This window comes from Vombatus ursinus, unplaced genomic scaffold (assembly GCF_900497805.2).
Source record: "Vombatus ursinus unplaced genomic scaffold, bare-nosed wombat genome assembly UNPS02003292.1, whole genome shotgun sequence".
Lineage (NCBI taxonomy): Eukaryota > Metazoa > Chordata > Mammalia > Diprotodontia > Vombatidae > Vombatus > Vombatus ursinus.
Window position 1 is genome coordinate 12297596 of NW_020943070.1, and position 20748 is coordinate 12318343.

Below are 20748 nucleotides of genomic sequence, written 5' to 3' on the forward strand. Positions count from 1 at the left end.
ACCATCTCTGAGAGGTTGGGGTTCCCTTTCTACAGCTTTCACCAAAGCCTCTATTCCAGTGGGTTACCCCTCCACCATTAATGTCTGGTAACAGTTACTTCCTCCTTATTGTAACCAAAACCTTGATTTGTTGTTGTTGCCGTTTAGTTGATTTGCCAAGACCCCATTTGGAGTTTTCTTGGCAAAGATACTGCAGCAGTTTGCCATTTCCTTCTCCAGCTCATTTTACAGATGCAGAAATGCAGGCAAATGGGGTTAAATGACTTGTTCAGGGTCACACAGATAACAAGTATCTGAGATCACATTTGAACTCAGGCCTTCCTGACTCCAGGTCTAGCACTCTATCCACTGCACCACCTGGATGCCCAGCACTGATTAGCATCCCACTATCAATTTCACCATTTAATAGTCCCTCAATACCCTTGATAATCAGTTAACATCAATTAGCTTTTACACAGGGATAGTTAATAAAAGAGAGTAGCAAAAAAACTTCGTGCAATTTACTGAAAAAATAACGTAAAAACAAATGTACAAAAGAGAAAGGATTAAGAGCTCCTTGTGAAGGATTATCTTTTGTTTAATTTTGTGTAGTCAAAGCTTAACACAGTGCCTGGCACCTAGTTAGTACTTAATAAAGGATTATTGACTGATTGATTGATTGATTGATTGGATGGCCTCCTTCTTTCTGTTGGTGCTGGTTTCATACTATGAGCAAGTTCGAATTGCCTCAAGGGGATTAGATAGGGTGGTAAGCTGTGGGCATGTAGCTAGGAAGAGATCTGCATATCCTCTATGTCCTTAAGAGGCATACGTAAAATGATAAATAGTACAGACTCTTCTTTGGTGAATTTCCATTAATGTTGTATTGGCAGTAACAATGATTGACATGTGCATCATCTGTGGTAGGCATGGGCATTCCTTAAAGCTAGATTTGTGGGCAAGTCTTAGAATTGTGTCCAAGGAATTGTTCAGAACATTTTATAAATTTGGGAGTCCACTGGATTTTGTGAGATTCCTTAGGGCAAGGCAATGAGGGAAGCATCTGAAGGGAAAATATTGGATCCTTCCCAGAAACCTAGAGATCTTTCTGGAATTGGGGTATGAACAATTGTGCCAAACACTCCCCAGTTGATTTGCTGAGAAAAGAAGCTACACCAATTTTCAAATTTTAAAAAAGAGTTTCTTATTCCTGTGAATTATAAATCTTTCTCTCTGGAATTTCTATTGAGGGATAAGTGGGGAGCCCCTCTGGGATGGTTCCCAGAACAGGCCTCAGAATAGCAGGATAGCAGTCTCTCCCATAGTTATGCTTAGCCTGGCAGAGGTGGGCAGTGCTCAGAATTCAGCAATGGTAGAAGCTGGAAGGATCCTAGACCTGGGAGAAGGGGACATTAGCAGCACTCAGACCTCCTTATTGGGTAGTTCTTAGGTCCCAACAGTGACATGGCCTAGCATTGATCAGGTCTTAGAACAGGGTCACTGTTGAGACTCCAACAGATTTCCAGTACTCGTCGCTTCACTCAAAAGAAAACAGGCACAGTGTTGTCAAACACAGAGGGGCAGTGTTTAAGACCTGGCAAAGGGAGGAGGTGCCAGGTCCCATTTCTGGCAGGGTCCATAGCAGTCTTGGCCAGGCAGAGTGAGGGAGGAGCATGATTATATCTCAGCAAGGAGAGATCCTTGTCATTACTGACACAGAGATAAAGATCTCAAGCCAAGGAAAGAAGGAAGGAGGGAAGAAAGAAGCATTCATTTCACACTTAATACTTGCCAGGCACTGTGCTAAGTGATTGACAAATATTATCTCATTTGATCTCCCCCAAAACTCACAGAAGCAGGTGCTATTATTATCCCATTTTATACCTGAGGAAACTGAGGCAGAGAGAGATTAGGTGACTTCTCCATGGTCAAACAGTTAGTAAGTGTCTGAGGCTGGATTTGATCTCATTTTTTTCTGACTCCAGGCCCTGAACTCTGTCTATCTCACCATGTAATGCCTCTGTGATTAGGGGACTTTGGTGGGTAGGCACAATGCAGGGAGTGGGGACATTACTTAGACTCAGCAAAATGAAAAGTGAGGAACCTAGTGGCAATTGAAAGTGGTGAGGGTCCAAGAGCAGCAGGCAGTGGGATGGCCCATGGCCCAGGCTCAGTGGCAGCGGAGTAAGCAGCCATGCAGGCCTCAAGGGAATGGACACTGCCTTGGACACTGGAAATGTCAAGACTAGTGTAGCCCTTTGCTTGCCATAATCTGCAACTGATGGAGCTTCTCCGTGCTGCTGCTATTACCTTATCCATTGGGCTAGCTCTTACCTAGAAAGGGTTTAGTGGATCAAGGAGTGACTTGGGAAGTAGTTTGCTTTCTGTTGATGGTAGGGAAGGGAGACTATTGATTCAGCCTACCCTGAATACTGGAGGCAGTCCCTCCCTCAGCTGAGGCCTCTAAAAGGGAAAAGAATTGGTCATTCACTTTCCATTCCTTATGGGGATGGTAAGGAAAGGGAGGTCCTGACTGGTGGGTTAGGAACTGCTGTAGGAGAAGTAGTATTTATGAGACTTTGGTAGCAAGTTTGACCCTTGGACAGCCAAGATGTTTTGACCTCTTAGCTCCCTTCCTCCTAACTTCCTGGTGGTCTAAAACAAAAGTTACCCCTAAAGCAAGGAAGCCAATGGATAGCTCTCTCTTAAGCTTGACCAATATACCAGCATGACTGACACAGAGGCAGGGAAACTGCGGTCAGTAGAATCAATGTAATATTTTTATTCAGGATACTTTTCTTTGATATGACTGTCAGGATCCTGATGCCAAGACCACCCCTCTCTTTTTACTCCACTCTTTATCTATTAGGAGACACTTGTTTTCCAAAGCTAAGGCCCAGCAAGCAAGTTGTACCCTCGGTTTGGCATAACAACAATACTTTGAGTTCACCCTCTGGATCAAATCTTCCACAGAAAAATCCCAGAACTGTTTCACACCAGACTGAGGTGGTCCCTGAGCTCAGACAGGCACCTTCAGAAAGCACATTCTGGTCATGAAGCCCTGTTATGAGTCAAACTTTTTTCTTTGTTGCTGTTACCCATCACTATCAGAAGTACATCCTACTGCACAGTCATTGCTATGTGTATTAAGATTTGGCCTCTCTAAAATGTGCCTCCTCTTAGAGCAGGCCCTAACACGTGTGTGTAGCTTCCTTCCTCCAATGGAATACAAAAAGCTTTTTACTTATGACCACTGTTGGCCTTATTTTTTGTTTTGTTTTTTATTTTATTTCTTAGAGTTAACTGTGGTTGTGATGACTTGTATGAGCTTTTGGGTATTTTTAGAGTTAACAGTGGTTGCATAATCCCTGTGACTTTTTGGTTATTCGGTTCCAGACTGGACATGACTGAGTAAACTTCTTTTAGTTCACTGTTGAGTGGAGTAGAAGTGCCCATTTCATTGACATTTTGGACCCCATCCATTAGGAGAGGCAAAAATCAGGCCTAGCCCACAGTATTTGTCCTGGCAACAGTTAAGTGGAGAAGGGGAAATTCAGAGAAGGAGAGACCTGGATGACGTTCCTGGTCATTGGTGCTGACTGCATCCCATGAGGAAGCTCCTATTGCCAAGAATGGATTGGGTAGAAAACTGTTTTGGGGCCTTCAGCAAGACTGCCCATAGAAAGGGCCCGATGTAAAAGTACTCTGTGACCTTAAAAACAATTCCCTGAAGATGATAAATGGTGTAAGTTGCGGTTTGTTGTAAATTTTTGCATCAAATGGTGATAGTGTTCTCCAGACCCAGTAGCTGTACTAGGCCTGGATCCTCTCTAAAAGCCTGAACTTTGGAGCTTGCCTGAAAACTGTGCTGAAAGAACCATTTGGGACTTTTCAAATAGAATTTGGGAGTTTATTGGGAGCTCTGTCTATGGACTTTGCAGGATTCTCTAGAGCAAGGCATTGGGTTAAGCACCTGAAAGGAAAATCCTTCAGCCTACCCAGAATCTCAGAGAAGGGCTGAGTCCCTGAGGTTAACAATCTGGTCTATGAGGTGGGTGATGCCAAAATATGCCATTCACAGTGAATCTCCCAATGTAAAGCAGTAAGGATGAGTAGGGGCAGCACCAGAATGATTGAGCTTCCAAGAGAGATGAAGACCTTCATTGCAGGGTCACCAGGCTTCATCACATAGAGCAGTCTTCTGGAAGAAGGGAACTAAGAGGTCATTACCCTCTTTCAGGAAGCCTATCCCAGGAGTAATTACCTGTCAAGGATCTACAAGTACTTCTGCTCACTCAGTGGTCCCTCCCTAGCTCAGCAGTTATGACTTCCCCTTCTGTAGGAGCCCAATATGGAGACAGAGGGTGAAACACTACATCTTTGCCCCTTTGAAGGCCTCAGATGAGGGATGGCCTCCATTGTTCAGAGTGGACTGAGTCTCTCTTCCCTGCTCTCGTTAGAAAGCAAGCCACTGGAGGATTCTGGGAAGATGGAGAAGTAGGTCAGAAAATGCCAAGCTCTCTAGACTTCCCCCATGAACAAGATAATAATAACAACTCATGGTGAACATAGAGCAGTAAAAACAAATAAGAGTATGAGCAGAACAGTGGTCCTCCTGGGACAATTGGAGAAGATCTGAAGAAAAATCCCAGGATGACGTTTGTTCCCTGCAAAAAGTAAACTCCTCCAGGCTAGTTCCACTGAAACAGCAAGTGGGAAACCCTAGAGCTAATTGGGTTGGAGGTTAGTCTCCTCACACTGACCAGGAAGTGAAAGTTGAGACTATCCTCCAGTCCAGAGGCTAGAGGTGATTACAAAAAAATAAGCTGCTACAAATTTTAAAAATGAACAGGTAAAGGGGAAAGAATCCAACCATAGACAACTACTATGAGAATAGAGACCAGTATTTGTCTTCAGAAGAGGATACTCAAGCAAAAAGAGCCTCTCCTACCCCAAAGAGTAATGTCAAATGTCCACCTGCCCAAAAAGAATTTGAAGAAGAACTAAGAAAGACTTTAAAAATCAAATGAGAGAGATTGAGGAAAAACTAAAATATTAAGAAGAAGAAAAATCCAAGAAAAACAAGATTATGAAAAGTCAAACAATTAGAAAAGGAGATTCAGAATCTTAAGGAAGAAAATGACTCCTTGAAAATCAGAATTGGGCAAGGAGAAGATAGCGAAGTTATAAGAGATCAAGAAGTAATAAAACAAAATGTAAATAATGAAAAAATAGAAGAGAATGTGAAATATCTCATAAGAGATAACAGATCAAGAAAAGAAAACATAAGAATAATTGGAGTATCTGAAAGCTACAATTAAAAAAGAATCTTGGATGGGGCCAAGATGGTGGAGGTAAAGCAGTGACTTCCTTGAGCTCTCCCCCAAACCCCTACAAATACCTGTAAAAAATGGCTCTAAACAAATTCTAGAGCAGCAGAACCCTCAAAAAGACAGAGTGAAACAAATTTCCAGCCCAAGACAACCTGAATGGTTGATTGGAAAAGTCTATCATGCCTGCTAAGATTGAAACACAGTTCAGCATGGGCATGCAGGAAAAACAGGCCTCAGTGAACCTGGATCAGGCCTCAGAAGACTTAATCACAGGCAGCTGTGGTGGTTTCCAGGCTTCTCAATCCAGAAACGCCAAAGACAACATAGAAAGTCAGTAGGAAAAGTCTGTGACTTCAGTGAGGGAGAACTTGGTTCCAGCCCCAGTCCCAGCTATAGCCCCAGGGCAGTGGCTGCTTCCAGAGCTTCTGAGCCACAGATTGAGGGGGAATTGAGTGGCACTCAGAGGGGAATTGCAGGGATTTCTTTGTTGGTGCTGAGGAAGGATTCTCTTGCTTTGCCCATGCTTGGATCTGGGTCACAGTTCTGGGGCAAGGAGGAGCATTAGCATGGTGGAACTTATAGTGGTGGTAGAAAGGGAATCCTCCTCACAGTTCCAAGACAGAAAAGAGTGCTTGTGGTCACTCATAGACCACAGCACAGGCCAGGAAAGGAGCCTCACCCTTCATCATAACACCTTGGAAGAACTGAAAATTTACAGGTTCCTAGAAGTCTCTCTGAAAACAGCTGCACAAAACTTCTGAAGCTTGGAACAGTACATGCTCCACACTGGAAGCAGACCCCTACCTTAACAAAGAGTTTATAGCTCAAGTAATTGACTGGGATCATGAGCAAATGGTGCCAAAAAAAAAAAAAAGTCAGACCATAGAATCTTTCTTTTGTGACAAAGAATATCAAAACATACAACCAGAAGAAGACCTCAAAGTCAAAGTTCCTATATCCAAAACCTCCAAGAAAAATATGAATTGACCCCAGGCTATGGAAGAGCTCAAAAAGGATTTTGAGAAGCAGGTAAGAGAAGTAGAGGAAAAATTGGGAAAAGAAATAAGAGTGATGCAAGAAAATCATGAAAAACAAGTCAACAACTTGCTAAAAGCAACTCAAAAAATACTGAAGAAAATAACACCTTAAAAATAGTCTAACTCAAATGGCAAAAGAGGTTCAAAAAGTCAACGAGGAGAAGAATGCCTTAAAAAGCAGAATTGACCAAGTGGAAAAGGAAGTCCAAAAGCTCACTGAAGAAAACACTTACTTAAAAATTAGAATGGAACAAATGGAAGCTAGTGACTTTATGAAAAATCAAGACACTGTAAAACAAAACCAAAAGAATGAAAAACTAGAAAACAATGTGAAAGATCTCATTGGAAAAACAACTGACCTGGAAAATAGATCCAGGAGAGATAATTTAATAATTATTGGACTATCTGAAAGCCATGATCAAAAAAAGAGCCTAGACATCATCTTTCAAGAAATTATCAAGGAAAACTGCCCTGATATTCTAGAACCAGAGGGTAAGATAGACATTGAAAGAATTCACTGATCACCTCCTGAAAGAGATTCCCAAAGGAAAACTCCTAGGAATATTGTAGCTAAATTCCAGAGTTCCCAGGTCAAGGAGAAAATATTGCAAGAAGCCAGAAAGAAACAATTCAAGTACTGTGGAAACACAATCAGGATAACACAAAATTTAGCAGTTTCTACATTAAAGGACCAGAAGGCTTGGAATATAATATTCTGGAGGGCAAAGGAGATAGGATTACCACCAAGAATCACCTGCCCAGCAAAACTGAGTATAATCCTTCAGGGGAAAACATGGTCATTCAGTGAAATAGGGCACTTTCAAGCATTCTTGATGAAAAGACCAGAGCTGAACAGAAAATTTGACTTCCAGATACAAGACTCAAGAGAAACATGAAGAGGTAAACAGGAAAGAGAAATCATAAGAGACTTATTAAGGTTGAACTGTTTACATTCTGCATGGAAAGATAATATTTGTAACTCATGAGTCCTTTGTCAGTATTAGAGAAGTTGGAGGGAAAAAATTATATGTATGTAGATAGATAGATACATAGACAGACAGATAAATAGAGGGCACAAGATGAGTTGAAGATGAAGAGGTGATTATCTGGAGAATAAAATTAAGGGGTGAGAGAGGATTATACAGACATAAAACAGAAAAGAAAAGGCTTTTACAGAGGAGGGGAAATGGGGGGAAGGTGAGAGGGAATGCTGAATCTTATTCTCATCGGATTTGGCTTAAGGAGAGAATAACATAGCCACTCAATTGGGTATGGAAATCTATCTTACTCTACAGAAAATAGGAGGGAAAGGGGACAAGAGAACATGAGGATGATAGAGGGGAGTGCAGATTAGGGGAGGGGGTAATCAGAAGCAAATACTTCTAAGGAGGGACAGGGTCAAAAGAGAGAATAGAATAAATGGGGGAAGGGATAGGATGAAGGGAAATATACTTGGTTTTTCACATGACTACTATGGAAGTATTTTGCATGACTACACAAGTATAACCTGTATCGAGTTGCTTGCCTTCTCAATGAGGGTGGGTGGGGAGGGATGATGGGAGAAAATTTGAAACCCCAAATTTTAAAAACAAAAGTAAAAAAAAAATTGTTTTCACATGCAACTGGGAAATAAGATATACAGGAAATGGGGTATAGAAATCTATCCTGCCCTACAGGAAAATTGAAGGGGAAAGGAATAAGAGAAGGGGGGGAGACATAGAAGGGAGGGCAGATTAGGGGTATTCAGAATGCATGCCATCTTGGGGTGGGGGGAGGGATGAGATGGGGAAAAATTTGGAACTCAAAATCTTGTGGAAGTGAATGTTGAAAACTAAAAACAAATAAATTAACAATTTAAAAAAAGAAAAGAAAAATGTAGGATACTACTGTGCTCTTCTATTTGTCACGTGACCTGTGGTAACCAACTATTGCCAGGCTGTCTCCAGTCTAACCTATCTGTGGCCTGAAGAAGTTTAGCCTATTTTAATTTTGGCCCTTATTTACTGCCCAGTGGTACAGGTCTGAGGTAGTGTCTTCTTCAAGGAAGAGTAGAGACAAAGGTAAGTGGGTCACAGAATGTGTAGGGATTGAAAATTAGGAGGGAACCAGATTGTGAAAGACTTAGAAAACCACACAGAGGTTTTTATATTTGATTCTAGAAGTAATAGGGAGCCAGTGGGCTTATAGAATGGGGTTGGAGTGAGATGACATGGTCAGACCTATGTGTTAAGAAAGATTAATTTGAAAGATGAGTGGAGGGTGGACTGGACTGGGGAAACACTCGGAGAAGGGACATAAACATTTTACAATAGTTCAGGTGTGGGCTGATGAGGGCCTATACCAGGGGGGTGACAGTATCAGAAGAGAGGAGGAGGTGTATACCATTGAAAGTTATGTTGACTCAGTGACCTATTGTTCCCAGCCCAACTTGTCAATCAGGGTTGACTCCCAGGGTTGGGAGAGGTTCTGTTAGGAAAGGCAACAGAAAATCAAGTCTGCAGTTTTTTGCATTACCTGTGATGCAAGGACGCAACCTCTTTTGCTGACATTGACCCATCTGAATTGTCTTTACTCATATGAAAGTTCCCAATAAAAACTGGCCTAACCTTGAAGCCATCACTGATCTCCAGTGATGTGTTTCTACCTTGACTTGTAATAAACTCCTTTAATCCTCTTTGTCCTTAGTTTTGCCTCTAATCAGAGTGAAAGCCCAGATGAAGAATTTCCCTTTCAACAATTCCAAAGACCTTGCTGTAATGAATGGGATAGTGACTTAATTGGAGTTACTCATTCTACTTTTGGACAACTCTAAATATTCACAACCTTTTCCTCCTATGGGTTGAAATTTATCATTTTGTGATTTCCATGCATTGTTCCTAGATCTGCTATCACCATAGAGGTTTAAAAACCTGATATATCCCTTCCTTATGACCTTCATTCTAATATTTGCAGAATATAAATCATTTCAAAGTCAAATAAAGTAATTAATAGCTGATTTAGCATTTTGCAATATCTATTATTCTGTTCCATGAGTAATTATAATAACTGATATTTATTCAGTAACATGTACAGTTTATGAAATGTTTCACATGTATTAGCTCGGATGAAGGAAATAAAAGTTTCAAATTCTTAGAAATGTAAATAGATTTTGGATTCTAGCAGAGATTGTATGACTATTCATCACTTGTGTTGCTGAAAAGATTCCACATGGTTTGGGAATGCACTGGACTCCATTCCAGCTCTGAAGTTCTGTGATTCTCTGACTGTCTTGTCTTGTATATATGGAGATCTTGATTAACCTTGGCTTTCACCTGTTAGAGATTTCCGTGACCCTCTGATTTTGAATTGACATTAGACTTGAGGAAGGTACATTTTAGCCCATCGTCCGAACTGTTTCTTCCTTCGTTACATTTTGATTCACTAGTAAATCAGTTCAATTAAGGTTTGGTAAGTCTGGTCTAACATCAGGAAAGCAGAATCTGTCCCCTTCCCCTCACCCTCATTGGTCTTTGGGATAGAGGGAGAGTTACCATGCCATACCACGTGATAGGTCTTCTGCCCTCAGGGGAAGTAAAGAAATGTAAAGGAAATGTAAATGTAAAGGAAGTAAAGAAATCCTCCACAAACATGAGGAGAGGAGGGCTAAAGAATAAGGGTAACAGTTTCAAAGGAATTCATGATTCGCTGTTCTTATTTTTTCAGTTTCTATCGGTGATAATATAATTTGAAACAAAAATTCTCCTTTTAAAAACATCAACTGTATCATTCAGAAGTCATATTTTCATGAGTAAGCTGTTAGAGTGGCAATAGGGAATTCAAGCCTTATTCAACTTAAAACTTGACCTACAGTCTTCTTCAAAATACATTATACTAAATTAGCAAGTTTACTTCTCTATGGGTTTGCATAAGCTGAGTACCAGATTTTCTATTAGATCCTTAGCCATGCCCCTATCCCCTGCCCATACCCATTGCCTCCACTTCAACATTCACTGAAGCCTTACAGGATGGCACAATATAAAAGCATTCCCTGTCATAAAGTAGTCACTTAGAGAAGGTGGTCTCTCTTAGAAGAGAGTTCAAGACTTTTGTGCAAGAATCAGAAATTCTGACTAAAAAGACCCTTCTGCCTCAGTATATAGTTCATCAAAAGTGCTTCTGCACTCTAGTATTGAGGTACCCAAGGTAGAGATAACAATTCCTATCTCTGTCTAGTAAAGTTCCAAATTGTTCTCCAGAATTATGGTGATAGTTTTCCTAATACAGCAATGCCTTTGCATTCATGGTATAAATCCCACCTGGTCATAGTGCATGATCTTTCTGATATGTTCCTGTAATCTCCTTACTGGACACAGCAACAGTCAGTGAAAACAATCAGAATCAAAAGACAGAATTTTTCATTCAAGGAAGACCGAAGAAGTCAATGTCAATGAATAGAAGAAACTGGAAAAGTAAAAGTAGAGCCAGCTTATCAAGGACTTTGAAAGCAATCTAAGGATATACATTAACAACAACAGAAAAATAAGAACTACCATCTAAATAATGCTTTAAATTTATACAGGACACACTTTAAAGTTTAATCTGTACCATTAATATTTCCTCCATCAATTTCTTTAGTCTAGACAATGGAAAAAAAGAGTAGGCTAAGCCCTGATTTGCCTATTTCCAAAGTATAAAAGCTCACCCTGAAAACTTAACCGTCAGCTCACTCCAGCAAAAGTAATACTTCATTCCTGTTGAGTGGTTTCAATCATGTCTGACTCTCAGCTACCTTATTTGGAGATTTCTTGAAAAAGATACTGGAGTGGTCTGCCATATAGATATAGACATACATATACATATAGTGTATCTATGTGTATGTATATATGTGTATACGAGTATGTATGTATGTATGTGTATATAGACATATTTATATATATGTACATCTATTTATGTATGTGAATGTATACGTGCACACACACACACACACACACACAACTGAGGCAGAGTGAAGTGGTTTGCCCAAGGTCACAGCTAGAAAGTGTCTAAAATTGAATTTGAGGTCAGGTCCTCTTTATTTCGGGGCCAGTGCTCCATTAACTGCACCAGCTGTAGACTATATCAGTGATCAAGGAGGATTACATCGACAAAAATGATTGGAAATGATGTAATCACTACTAAAATAAATTGTTTGCGGGGAGGCACTTGGCAGAGGTGGAGAGAAATTTGAACACCAAAGCTACACTCTACAACCCTGGAGATAAAAGTACTTATTAAAGGATATTTCGGATCAACAGTCACTAGTGATGCAACAATGGCAAGACCCGAAATGCATCAAATGAGTGTAAAGTTAAGGGCCTCAGGTAAGAGCAAGCTCATGGATTTAGGGCACAATGACACTGCTCAACAAGGTAGATAGCTATGCAAGTGAAAATCTTACAAAAGGGAAGAAGCTTAAGAAACTGCTAGCTTCTAATTCACTTTCCAGTCCCTGTCCCATCATTCCCAAACCCAAAAATGCAGTCTCTTCTTAGAGATAGAGTATCTATCATTTCTTAGTCCTTTGACTGGAATGTAATCAGTCAATCAGAAGGAAGGGACACGATCCTTCAAATTCTCTTTTCAAATAATGCCACCATGAAAAGCCCTTAGTCTAGGGAATGCCTGTAATGGAAACTTTCATCAATTCAGGCTGATCCTATTAGGCAACACTAAAGAATCATAGACGTAGAGGAGATCTTAGAAGTCTTCTAGTTCATCACCCTAGTTTCACAGATGGTTAAAGTGAAGTCCAAGGAAGTAAAGTGATTTGTCCAAGGTCGTACAAGGAGGTGAAAGTTCCCAAGGTGAGATTTGAACCTGGGTCTCTTAGCTCCAGAATCTGTGCCTCAGAGGTATAGCTATGCTACTTCCAGCCCTATTTTCTGTGACCAGTGAACCAAGAGATGTTTTTTTTTCCTCCAAATTTCTGTTCTGAGTGGCCATTCAACTTGGGGCAGTGGCTAGAAAGCTAGCATTGGTGACAGGAAGCCATGGGTTCAGATCCTTCACCTGTCGCAAGTGATCATGCACAAGTCACTTCAACTTAGCTCCCTAGTATTCATCTCCTCTTAATTTGTTTTAAGCATGAGTTAACCAAATAATAATAATAATAGTAATGGTAATAATAATTCTTTGCCCTTGTTAAATTTGAATTTCATTCATTCATGCCTGACTTTGTTCCTGACTTTTTATATGGATGACCCTCTACCTGCTATCATGCACCCAGACCCTGGGCCTCGAGTCAAGATGCCTGGCTTTATGTTCTGACATTAACATTGACTATGTGTTTGATCATGGACAATTCACACCTCTTCTGTGAGTCTCAATTATCTCACCTGAAAAATGAGCATAAATGCCTGCTTCACAGGGTTATGGAGAGAACAGCATTTTGTAAGCCTTAAAGTCATATAGAAATTCCAGTCAGTTTGATTGAAGTACTGTGTTCCACTTAGGTCTGGAAGGAGATGAATGAAAGAACAGGCCTTTCTCTACTGCAGTCCCATTAATCTGAAATTTAGGAGAACAATATTACAATATTGTTTCTACTGCCTTAGTGAGTAAAATTATTTCTTTTAGATAAAATGAACTTGAGATTTGCCTATGCCTGCTTTCATTTCTCTTTCAGAACTTCGGTCAGATAACCTCATTAAAGCAGTAAACTCTATGAAGAAGATCGTAGCTCGATAAGGCATGCAGGCATTATGTGTTTTCATTCATTAAAAATAATAATTCATGTCTTTCAATAATGAGCATGTTCAGTGAAAGAAGGTGTTCAAAGCTAAAATAAAGTCCATTCTTTTCTGTATTGTATAGCATCAATTAAGGTGGTAGAGTATATTCATATTAGCAATCATTTTTTAATAATAATCTGTAGCACAACCCCTCCTAATAAGAATCCTAGGGTTGGGTGGTGCTGCTTTCCTAATTGTACAGAAAGACAATATTATCACTGTACTAATTATCCAGCAAGGAAGTACAATGTTGGAATTGCCCACTAGGAGGCTCTCTACTTGAACCACCAATCAAGTGATCTTGAAAGTCCTTCTTCTGGGCTCCACTAGAGATAACCCTTTTTTAAGAGGCTGCAATATGCATGCTGGTCACCAGAGGGTACTCAGGCAGAAGATGTTAAGGCTAGTCTGCTCACCCTCCAGTCATGCTCTGGCTGTGTTTTTAGCACAAAGCAGCTAGTATTAAAGTCATGCTGCCAGGGTTCAAAAAAGGGTCTGAAATGAAATGTTGTTCAAAATATTAAAATATGAGGTCTTTGGTATCCTCATCCTCTATAATAATAAGAGCTGGTGTTGGGTAGGGTAGAGGCATACTTCTTCAGGTGCTGTTAATATATTTTGAATAGATTTCTTCAGCATTGGGTAATGTGTTCAGTAGGTACAGTTTATAAAATTCATTTCAGTAACATAAAGACAATGTATTACATACTTAAGATAAACTCTAACTCCAAGAAGCTTACAACCAAAGAGGAAGAAAAAGAGAAAATATTCAAATGGTTTTGTTAGGAAGTAGAATGTGTTAGATGTAAAACAGACATGCAGAAAAAATATCAGTTGAAATTTGAAGAGAGAGATCACTTTCACTTGGATGGATCTTGAGAAAGTTTAGCAAGGAGGTAACATGGAATGAGTGAACCTTGAAGGAAAGAGGGGATTTTATATGGTAAAAATGGTAGGGCAGGGGTGGGTGACCATTCTATGCATGAGGAGTACCACGATCAAAAGCACAGAGATGGTAGGAATTGGGACAAGAACAGGAAATACTAAAGAGTCTAGTTTGGTCAGAATATAGAATAGTGGATTCATTTATCGGTTGCCTCAACACTAAGAATCACTTAAGTTTGAGACTCAGTAGAAACTTTGGAAATCCAATAGCCCAATCCTCTTTTTAAAAATGAGAGGGCCAAGCCTAATTAGTGACTTCTTCTAGGACTTTCTGTTTTTTTTTATTTTTTTTTTCATTTTGAAATACATAGTTGCCATTCATAAATGTTACCGCATGTCTCCATATGCGTGCATATCAAAATGAATATTTATTCAAGGGTAGTTTTGCTAATTTTATCATTGCTTCATCTACCTTTCTCTGTAGGATGAGCTGGCAAAACAATTACCAAGGAAATGATGTTTCCAAATATTTCACAGATTGTCATCTGTAACCACCATCTTTAGTTCCTACAACTCATCATGATTCTTCTGCCTATAAAGAAGATTTTGCAAATCAAATATTGTATTTTTTATCTTACACATCATTTTCTCAAATAAAGTTGACACAGAATGAAGCAACTAGTTTTCAAAAGACAATGTTTAATAATGGTTTAATGCCTGGCTACTTTTTTTAGATTTCCAGGAACACTCAAACTGAAAGCAAAGTTGTCTGGTTATCACACAAACCTCCATGTTGTTCAAGTTTGGGTGTGAAGAGACAATTTAGTATCATGAATATAGAAATTCTTCAGTTCTTGAAAAAACTTGTTTCCAGAGGCCACATCTTAAAGTGAATGTGTGCAAGGTGAAATCCTGACCTGGCAGTGCCTGTCACCGCTATCTCTTCAGACATCAGTGGAAACTACTAAAAAGAAGAAGTGGGTGTATCTTGATTAGGCAACTACACAATGCAAAGTATGAAAAGAAGAGACTGATTATATTCAAGAATCACATCTGAATTAATAAATAGAGATATACACACGTTTATATGCATTTAGCTCAAAATTATGACATTTTGCTCAAATTTTTTCTTCAAAATGTTGATATTCAGGAGAAATAGTCAGTGCCCATGTCTGGGCCATGCTTATTTAATAAAAATGAAAATACTACCAAACTTAATATACAGATATGTTCAAATACCAATCAAAATACCAAAGGGATGATTTAGAGATCCAGACAAAACAATAAGAAAATTAATTTGGAGAAAGAAAATAATCTAGAATGCCAAAGGAAATGATTTTTAAACATTAGGAATGATGCAATAATAACACTTCCAGACCTCCAACTGTATTATAAAATAAGAACAGTATTTGGTACTGGTCACAAAGTAGAAAAGTAAATGTCGTGAGGTTCAAACAATGAATAGATAGATAGATAGATAGATAGATAGAGACATAGATATAGATTTAGATATAGATATAAACATTGCAAACCTTAAAAGTATATGGATGGGGGTGCTGCTAGGTGGCACAGTGGATAGAGCACTGGCCCTGGAGTCAGGAGGACTTGAGTTCAAATCCAACCTCAGACATATAACACTTACTAGCTGTGTGACTCTGGGCACGTCACATAACCCCAACTGCCTCAACAACAACAACAAAAAAAAAAATAATAATAATAATAAGTATATAGATGGAACAGACAGGTCAAGGAAGAATAAGAAATAATTTAACTCAAAAACTCACTTTCCAGGCTCTTAAGACCTTTTGTACCTCATTCAACCATTTAAGATTATAGCTATTCTTCTCAGCTTTGTATACTCTAAAATATGATGGGTTTAGAGCCTAAACTCATTACTTCCATGATCAATACTTACTTCAACAAAAGGCCTCTACTAAAGAGATTAGGATGAAAGACTCAGATATCAGATTTCTCGCTGTCAGTACCTCACCTATGTGCTGCTAACACTAAGATTTATATAATTTCTTTCTTAGCCTTGAAAGACAACAGAATTTACTCTTAGCCATTCACAAACTCTTAAGGTAAAAGCGCCAGTAAATACATCTCCACATCAGATGGCCTGCCAGCTCCTACCACCTCCCCTCCCAGTCCTAGTTACACAGAATCCCTAGCTGCCTACATAAAAATCACCCTCTCCCCTGCTACTTGTCCCCATTCTCTCATTCCCACTTACCCCAGGATGTCCCCTCTCAACCCCCAATCCAGCTCTGTCAGCTATTTCCTTGCTCATTCTTGAATTTTCTTGTATTTGATCATTAACAAACTTCCCTTCATCTTACACTTTTACCTCTCCCACTCCTTCCATGTTCTAGGAATCACAGAACACTTCCAGAAGACACTGCATCCCTGGCCTCCCTCCCTCCTACTGGATGCACCTTCTCATATACTCCCCACAGTTGTTCAACATTGCCAATTACAGACCCTCCTCTGCCATCACTCCACAAACCCTCCTCCATTAAAGGTTACTCAGTGCTCATTGATCCCTTTGTGTAGCTACTGCTCCATGTAATCTGTCAGCACCATGGTTATCTGGATAGGGGAATGAGGAGGAGATATATTGAGAAATAATGCAAAAACAAAAGATATCAATACAAAATTCTTTGAAAATGAAAAACCTCTAAAATATGTCTATCTCAACATGACTAATTATCATTCCATCTTTCCCTGTACTTTATTAACATAGGAGATGTCTGATAAACGCTTGTCAAATTGTTGAATTAGTTGGGATTACTACACCATTGACCTTTGAAAGATTGTGCAGAACAGAAGAGTGGCCACAGTACTGAGGAAGAGCAATGTCCTGATTTTGAAAGAGGACGATATGCAAGAGGCAAATATTCTTTATCTTCACAGAGATCTCCAGTCCCTCCTTCAGTCAGTGTTTCCTCCTTTCCCAATTTCAACCTTGCCATTCAACTATAGCTTCTAATACCTTAATCCCTTATTTTATTACTATTCATGCCTGGTGAAATCCCAACCCTGGGTTACCGCCCTGCCCTCAGCCTCCCATCTGTTTTCTTCACTCCCACAGACATGCTATTGCTAGAGGAAGTTACATGACCCAGTTGATTGGGTCCAATTCAAATATATGTGATTGAATCTCAACTGGGTGTTTAATACAGTAAAGCAGTCTTTTTATCTTCTAAAATTAATTCTCTTTTACATTCCCTAGAGAACCTGTTCTAAACCTCTCCTCAAGCCTGCCACACCACCTCCTCCTCCTTCTATTTCAGTAAAGTACCTTGTCTCAAACTTCACCGAGAAAATGGAAGTCAATCACCACAAACTCTCTCCTACCCTTTTCCATGTCTCAAAACTCCATGTCATCTTCCCTTGCTTTCTCATTTATTACAATTTCTTTTTGTTTCATTATGTCAAGTGGGCAAAGCCCACCCCTCCAAATTGCAGAGAAGTTCAAGCTGAGTTGAAAGCAGAAAAGTTTTATTAGGAAGAAAATCAGACACTAGTGCAGAGGCACCACAGTGCAAAGTACAAAGGAGCCCACAGCCCAGTAGAGCCAGGGAAGATTTACACATGAAAACCAGAAAGGGGAGGTTTGGGGAGGAATTGGGGAAAAGAATGGACAGTTTTCGTCAGGAACAAATGGGACACAGAAGCAAGATGTTTTGCAAGACTGCATGACTGCAAGACTGGTTTGGGGCAGGGTAGGGTTTGGGTACAGCTCCACAAGGTCAGAAAGGGAACACCAATAAAGGCATCTGGGAGTGAGCGAGACTGTGGCACAGTACAGACTCCTGCTTGGCTCCTTGCAGCAAACAGGCTTACTCTGTGTCCAGTGCTCCTGCCTGGTAAGGTAACTTATAGAAAACAGACATATTAATCTCAAAGGTACTTTCATAACTTTAAACTTAAATACAAAAAGAGAAAATAGATAACATTTAGATGTACACAGCAGAACATAAAGAGAGGATTCAATAAAAAATTCTGAATTTCCATTTCAGATTATTTTTGTTTGAAAATGTAATAAACACTACACATTGTTTTCAAAGTTATCCAGCTTTTCTGTACTTCCCTGTAAGTGTTCGTTTATTCTCTGTGTACTTTTTTTGCCCCTCCTTCCCCATTCTGCCTAGAGAAGACTACAATTAAACAGATATACAGATATATACATAAGCGTGCACTTACACACACACACACACACACACATATATTTGTGTGTATATGTGTGTGTGTAAAACTATACTATACATACTTCTGTTTATCAACTCTTTCTCCAGAGGTGATAGCATCTTCCTTCATAGGTCCTTTGTAGTTGACTTGAGTATTTATGATACTCAAGGTAAATTAGTCATTCGAAGTTATTGCTAGGACAGTATTTCTGTTACTTTGTACATCTTTCCCTTTATACTGCTTATTTCGCTCGTTACTTTTTCACGCAAGCCTTTCCATGTTTTTCTAAAATAAACCAGCTCATGATTTCTTATAGCACAGTGGTATTCCATCACAATCATACACCACAAGTTGTTTAGCCTTTCCCCAATTGAAGGGCATCTATCAGTTGAGCCAATCTGATAGGTGTGAGATGATATCTCAAAGTTGTCTTAATTTTCATTTCTCTAATCAATAATGATTTAGAACATTTTTCCATAGGAGTATCTACAGTTTTCATTTCTACATCAAAAAACTGCTTACTCATACTAAATCATGAATTCCACTGAGCAGAGTTTCTCTGCCTCGGTGATGGCCGTGCTGATGTTCTAGTCAAACATGTGGAAGAGCCACCCCAGGCATCCTTGTTTTAGGGGTGATTTTTATTCTTAGGCCACCAGGAAACTAAGCCAACAACTATGACCTGAACCTTAGTGGCATGAGAAATCAAACCTGGAAGATGGCTTGATGCTATTTAAAAAAAAAAACAACTAGCATAACCTATATAGCTGTTATGCTTCTACTAAACCACACCCTTTCATGGTAAGTTCTTACAAGTCTCCCACAGAATCTGTCATCACTTAAAATAGCTTGAGGTCCAATACTGGGCACATCTGGGGGTGTGAGTCACCTGGTGTAGGTAGCACCAGGGTAGGTAAAGAAATGTTAAAACAGAGAGATAACAATAACACCCAAAGGAAAAACACGACAAAGGGAAGCAATACACCAGACAGCATATAGAGCAGAAAAAAGAGCAGAAACCCCAGGCTTCATCTTCCTCTTGAGAAGGGCTGAGTCCCTGAGGTTAATAATCTGGGCTATGAGGTGGGTGATGCCAACCCTGTGCCATTCATGGAGGGTCTCCCAATGGAAGCAGTGAGGACAAACTGAAGCAGCATCAGAATCACTGGGCTTCCTATTGGGTTTCACTTGGTCATCAGCTGCCATGGATCCAATTATTATCTCTTATATAGATGATTTCCAAGCCCTAATCTCTCTGCTGACCTCCGGAGTCTCACATTTCTGATTTTTTCAGACATCTCAAACCAGATGTCCCACAGACATCTTAAACTCAATATGTCCAAAACTGAGCTTATTATCTTTCTACCTAAAAGTATTCCCCTTCCAAACTTCCCTAAGACCTTTGAAGGCAGCGATATCCTTCCAGTCCCATAGACTTCCAAACTAGATGTCATCCTTGAGTTCTCACTTTCTCTCATCACCACCAACATCCAATCTCTTGCCAAGGTCTGATAATTTCACCCTTTGCAACATCTCCCAAATACTCCCCGTTCTCTCCTATGATAAAACCATCAACCTGGTGCAGCCCCTCGATTACTTTACATGTGGACCATCATGAGAGCCTATTGGTGAGACTGCCTGCCTCCATTCTCTCCTCACTCTAATCAATCCTCCATTGGTCCACCAAAGTAGTTTTCTGAAAGCTGAGGTTCAACCATATTCCCCTCCTACCCCCAACTCAGTAAGCTCCAGGGTTTCCTTATCACCTCTAGGATCACATACAAAAGCCTCTTTTGGGGGCATTCACTGCCCTCCATAACTTAACCCCACCCCAATCATTCTAGTCCTCTTACTTCTTAAATGCCCCCACTTCCTCTTCCATCCAGTAATAGTAGCCTTATTGCTATTCCAAGTGAAACACACTCCATCTCTCGACTCTGGGCATTTTCTATAGCTGCCCCCCAGGGTTGGAATCTTCTCCCTCCTCATCTCCTCCAAGCTCCCCTGACTGCTTTCAAGTCCCAGCTAGAAGGCAGCAAGCCTTCCCCAATCCCTCTGAATTCTTGTGCCACCTCTCTTAATTATTTCCTATTTATCCTGTACATAGAGTCTTACTGCTCTTTCTTGTGGCCTTTCTTTGAATCCCCAACACTTACCACAGTGCCTGGGACAGAAAGTGGTTTAGAAATGCTTATTGCCTGACTGACCTCAAATACAAGAACTGAAAATTTAACAAACCACAATTTACATAAGTTACGATATTCAGGGCATGAGTGTTAAAGACACAGAGTACATTTGCACCTGTTCTTAGTTGCTCAATACCCACAGACAGTTTATTATACAATCAACTCCCCTTGAGGCAATAGGAGCTTCCTCAAGGGATGCAGCCAGCACAAACAGAAGCAGGAAGGCCTCCTAGGGCTCTTTTTCTCTGAATTTCCCCTTCTCCACTCAGCTGTTTCCAATTAGCTGTAACCAGGTCAAATATTGTTCCATGAGAAATGATGAGCAGGTGGACTTCAGAAAAAAAAAATGGAAAGGCTTACATGAACTGATGCTGAATGAAGTGAGCAG

The 20748-nt window shown here is 40.0% G+C and overlaps 1 long non-coding RNA gene across 2 annotated transcripts; it reads right to left on the bottom strand.

The window, feature by feature from the left end:
* Nucleotides 1-12507: 12507 nt before the first annotated feature.
* Nucleotides 12508-20366, bottom strand: LOC114049807. Of its 2 annotated transcripts, none has more exons than XR_003569908.1 (3): nt 20331-20366; nt 14770-14947; nt 12508-12874 (listed from the first exon to the last, which is right to left on the bottom strand). It is a non-coding gene; the product is annotated as an uncharacterized LOC114049807 (long non-coding RNA). The 2 variants fall into 2 exon arrangements; XR_003569909.1 differs by lacking the exon at nt 20331-20366 and adding an exon at nt 16331-16380.
* Between the last annotated feature and the right edge of the window lie 382 nt (nt 20367-20748).